The following is a 6,000-nucleotide window of genomic DNA, read 5'->3' as shown; positions in this document are numbered from 1 at the left end:
CTGGACACTTTTTAAAACAATCATAGGGATAGGTATGCACTTAGACGATCGAAGCGAGTGATAAGTATTTAAGTACAAAGCTGATGCGATCGCGAAATGAAAATGTATTATATTCCTTTACCTAATGAGTTGAACGTTGTTAATCCCCCTTATTTCATTCGGGTTTTTTTTTCTTCTTCTTCCTATCAATAGCTTTCTCCTTTTTTCCTTCCTTTGTATCTTTTTTTTGCGCCGCCAATGGGGGGCGTGGCCGCTTCGCCCCCTGAATCCCCCTATGGAACGTCACTTCATTTTCTGATTATCGAACCTCCTGAATAACGAACTTTCGGAATATCAAACTTTTGGAATATTTGAACCTCCAGACTACATGGCTGTACGCATTTTTTTTCCTGGGTGAAGAAGGCCTAAAACTTTAAGAAACTCGAAAGCGAAGGAGCGAAGCGACCGAGCTTGTCTTTTGGACGATTTTGCATTTTTGAAAGTGAAATTGAAGGATTTCATGCACTCTTTTGGTGAATATTTTGAAAATTTTCAGTAAAAAATGTCAGTTTCCAAAATTTCTGAGAGCAACTGCCCCCCCCCCCCCCTCCTCCCCGCTGCGTACGGCTATGCTAATGGAACTTTGGAATAGCGAGCTATAACCAAGATAGCTACCCCACCATATAATGTTTTTTATAATATTTTTCTGCAAGGTTTTTTATCATTATCAAAAATAAAATTATCAAAAGTTTGCAAAAAATCACTCGGCCACAATCCTAGAATGCACAACTGTCAGCTCATGCAGTCCCAGTCTCTCTAATAGGAGTCGATTGTTTAATTACATCGCATCAAACGTTGGTCCATAATTCCCCTCGTACGTGTATTCCTGTGATTATTATTACATTTTAGCATAACATACTTAAAAACATTTTCATAAGTTCTTGTAAAATTCGCTAAATTTGTTGCCGATGTTCAAACCATCTGTTCAGGAGGCATTATAACACTGAACATAAAGCCTGTTAACATTGGTTACTTCCAGGAGTGAAGTGGCACGGCGCTACATTATTGAAAAAAGGGGGCACCAACTCCAACATAATTATGCTTTTCTAGGAACAAAAAAAAAGAATGACAGGAAGACACGATGGAACCAAATGAAGAGAGGAGATGAAAAAATGATTGTGTGTATAACAATGAAAAGGCGACTGCTTTCTCTCAAAGTTCGATCAAACTTTGAATTTTGGATCGCGCGGAAGCTTTAAATTGTCATAATTTCTTTTTATGAGAAAAGAGACCACTAACGGTCAGCCTATACTATTCGGTACATGGTGATATATTGCATATAATCAATGAACTTGAACTTAATTGAGAAACGAAACCCATCAAGGGCACATTTAATGGGAGGGAGCAAGTGTAGGGAAGAGGAATATTATCCCATGCTCCCTTGCATTGCACGGTATATTCGACGAATGATACAATTTTGAGTGAAATCTCATTTTACTTCGATCTATTGACTTATCAATTTGTTGCGGGCTTCGTCCTGATGATAAAGGAATTTTAAAGTAGAGTTCAGAAAACGGGCCGGAGTGTTTGAAAATGAAGATAAATCTCGTCATCTGGCCTTACATTTCTCCTCGACTTATCTTGAAACGAATGTGTTGCTTTAGAAGCTCTCAAGTCAAATGTAATAAATTGTTTTTAATCTTGTTGGTTCGATGGATAATGAATTTCCCTGATAGGGTGTCTAAACTCCTCCAGAAGCAGCTAATGTTTGATAAGAAACTGGATAAAATCTTGAGCTGAAATGAAGATAAATATTAAATTGAAAACCGTTTTTACCATTGTTTTTGGTTTGGTTATAACGTTTACATGATGTCATAATTATACTGTAATAATAATGATGATAATAATAATGATAATGATAATAATAATAACGGTATGTTTACCCAGGGTAGCCATTACAGTTCCGAAAACTGTTCTCCCAGCGAGCCCTGCTATTACTATTACCCCGGCTTTAGCTGGGCTACCATGCAGGCGCTCAAGCATTCAAGGAGTTTCTTCCTACCGGGTACCCATTCACCTCACCTGGGTTGAGTGCAGCACAATGATGGTAAATGCTTGCTGAAGGAAAACACGAGATGGCTAGGAATCGAACCAACGTCCCTCAGATTGAAAGACGAGAGTCATAACCACTAGAGCACGACGCTTCCTCTGTAATTATTGATCATCGGATTTTAGATTACGATTGTAGAATTGTAGAATTTTAATAGAAACGAAATTTTACAAGAATTCTGAATATTTTCTACTAGAATTTAGTTAATCTAGTGGCATGACTCGTCTGGTGAGGTGATTTACTCACACTATCACCGGCATTGTGTCTGCTCGTTTTGTCACATATGACTATATTTATTTCATTGGGAATTTTTCTGACCAATTTAATTAAAAGAAATGCCATGTAAGTAACATTCATAAAGCGTATAAATCGAAACATTGCAAGATTGTCGTTGCAAATTAATCTTAGGGGTAGTTTGGGCACCTTATAGCAAAATATTGTACATTTTAGCAACTTGGGGATATTTCTTAATCCTTTTGCAAGATTTAAGAAACAGCCTTCTTTAAAAGTGAAATGTATCGATTTTTTATTGAAAAAGAAATTCCCCTAATGTAGCAAAGAAATATTTACTATTTCAACAATTCAAACTTGAAGAGCAAATCATGACGAACTGTCCCTTAATATCTTTTTATATTCTCTTTATCTCATGAATACGAAAAAGAACGTTTGATACATTTTACCTTTTTTTAATATGATTAACATAATGAAAATCCCTATATGTGGTAATTTGTTGATTTTTTTTAATGTGAGGTGTGCAATACTGGGAGCAATATAAAGTACAATTTACTCATCGCACCTGCTCTCATTTTAAAGAGAAGATCCAGAGCGTATTGATCACATTGATCACCATGGTAATAACAAGAACTCAAAATTGATTACCATTTGCGTCAAAGTCATATTAGTATTATTTGTTTATCTTGTATTTCGACAATTATCGGGAAAGGACAGGCAGTGGTCGATTGCTCTTTGTACCAAGGCGAAGCTAATATAGCCTAGCTGTAGGGGAGCGGAAGCAATGCCTGGTGGTACGTACGGTCTCCGCTGCTGCAAGCACACACCGGAAGACACGTCACAATAGAGAAAGTATGCTATTCGTTGCTAAGGAGATATTAAATCAAAAACATAAACAATATTTGCATTCAGTGTGAGCTTATATTCAATGCGAACGAATGGAAAGGCTCTTAAACTTTGAATGAACAAAGTGACAGGATTGGTCTTCTGCATGTTTTCAAGAAATGCACGTGTGCACAAAATATATCAATTTATAACAATGGAAAACACGGACCATTAAATTTAAAATTTGGGGTGGTGAAAATAAACCAATAAAACATATATATTTTTTCGAGATATTCTTTTAGTCGAATAGAATATGTGAAAGCATGTACTAAAATCCAATCATTACAAAAATAAAGGAAAACATTGATAACTTCAAATTGAGGTGTATTCAAAGCAAATTCTTATGAACATAACATGAACCATAAAAGCTTTTTGTTGATAAGAACAATACAGGCTTTTTCAACACAGATAATGATTTCAAAAGGATGGGATAAACTAAATGACAAAAATTACTGAGAGACCACATTGTAGAAATTGGAAGACAGAGTTAGTTAGGGAAGAGAGGGGGTGTGCTCTCATAGCGCGTGTGTGGGGGAGGGTGCGGATGTGCATGTTGGTGGTATGTGTGTGTATGTGTAAGGGTGGTAGTGATAGTGGTAGGAAGCGATAATTTCTAACATGATGAGGTCATCAAAGATCGAGACGTCGACGATGAAAACGAAGACGAAGACGACGACGACGATGATGATGATGATGATGATGATGGTTGTGAAAATGATGAAGGGGATGAAGGTGGTAGTTGTGATATTGAAGATTCTTATCATGATGATGATTTAGATTATAATAATGGTGTTATGACATGATGCTGATGTTAAACATAATTACACTGTATCTCTTAAAAAGGATAGTATTCAATGTGTTGCTGAATATATGTGTACGACCGATAAAACTGGTCAAAATCAACCAATAATTGGTCAGAATCTTCCAGAAAAGCTGAAATTCATGTAAAAGGGCATTGGGTTTTCTTTTTATATATCGCTTAATTTCTGAATACTGTTTCCCTTTTCATCCCTGATTGAATTTAAAAATATGTCTGTCGAAAATGTTCGCACAATTTGTGATTAGGGAATATGGACGCATAAGGGAAAACAAAGTTGGATAAATAACAAGACAAAATAACTTACATATTTCAATTTTTATATAGGCCTTTATTGTTGTTTTCATATTTTTCAATATTTTTTACAAATATTTTTGTACAACAAAGATGCCTCGAACAGGTCCACAACGCGTACATCTGATCTGATGGGTTTTGGGGGGAAATTAGAATTAATCTTCTAAGTCATGGTTGTATATTAAAAAAAATGATGCACTTTATCTCTAATTCTACAGTATAAGTTGCAGAATTAAATCGTGTGAGTTACCATTGCTTTCTCTCTCTTTCTATGTGATGACAATCTTACAGACATTATAATTGAATGTATACTCCTTCTTTTATGTATGTTTACTCAATTTGCTCAATGCATTGTATCAAACGCCAATAAAAAGGTAATACAAATTTGTATGGATAAAAAACCAAAATAATTTCGACAACCTCAATATTGTGCTTACAGGCGTTACGTGTCGGCGCTTGCTATTTTACAGATAGGTTGTAAGCAAACATGTATAATGATATCTGAGACTTACACCCATTGTTTAAATTCGTCGTTATTCAAGGTGACTATTGTCCCCTGTTTATTCGTGTTTTTAGCAACCATTTCATCCCCATATATATTTATTTACCACCTCCTTTGTTACGTTTTGCAATCAGACTCGATATTATTTGCGCAGTTAGCTTTATATCCCCAGGCACGCCAACCACATAGTCAACTATGTCCACACTTTCATTACATGTTACGCATGCAGCCTTGTCGATATCGGAGCCCATGCAGTTGCGTAAAGTAAATGTTTTTGTCATCCTTGAAAATCTTGAATCTTTTCTCGTCATTGTTTTCTTTAAAATGGCAATTAATGATGACGGCGAAGTTAATATTTCAGGTAATAATAATAATAATGATAACAACAACAATAATAATAATTAAGAAGTCTTATTAACCCAGGTTAGCTACACCGAACCATGTTCCGGATGGGGAAGATGGGCAAAAGTATTTAAAAAAAAACAGTATTCAGAATGTCCAGATTCCAAATGAGAATACAGAATTTTGCGCGCAAAGCGCGTCGAAAAAATCTTATCTTAATCGTGCATTTAAACCAATTATAACGGTTATTAAGGTGCTCTCCATTGCTTTTTAAAACACATATTTGCATTTCATATCATACATTTTTCAATTTGTCAAAATTATTTGTTACAAATCGATAGGCCAATATTTGCCCTCCAATATTTTTATTGGAAATCGAGCACCTGACAAGAAGGCAGAAGGTCCCATTTTTTCAAAGTCTTTGGTATTACTCGGTCGGGGATAGAGCCCATGACACCCGTTCATCAGGCTCTAATACAAGGTTCGATAACTTTCCAATGGTGATATTCAAAATTAGCAGAAGATGAACGGAAGCTCATGGGTTCGTTACCCGGCAGAGTCATACCAAAGACTTAATCAAAATAGGGCCTTGTGATATCTTGTCAGTCGCTCGATGTTTAAGAACAGAGAAGGAAAATAACATTTTGTTATTCAGGTACCGCTGGGAGAACAATTCCTTAGAGCTAAAGTGGCTACCCTGTGTAAACAAGGATTATTATAGTTATTCTCTCACACATCATTCTTTGTACTTTATCATGAATAAATACTAAATAAATAATCTTTATTCTGAATAACGCATAGTCAATGAGAAAGTCTTGAACCGATCGAGAAAGGTTGAAA

This window comes from Lytechinus pictus, chromosome 5, assembly GCF_037042905.1.
Source record: "Lytechinus pictus isolate F3 Inbred chromosome 5, Lp3.0, whole genome shotgun sequence".
Classification (NCBI taxonomy): domain Eukaryota; kingdom Metazoa; phylum Echinodermata; class Echinoidea; order Temnopleuroida; family Toxopneustidae; genus Lytechinus; species Lytechinus pictus.
Note: the sequence above shows the minus strand (reverse complement) of the source record.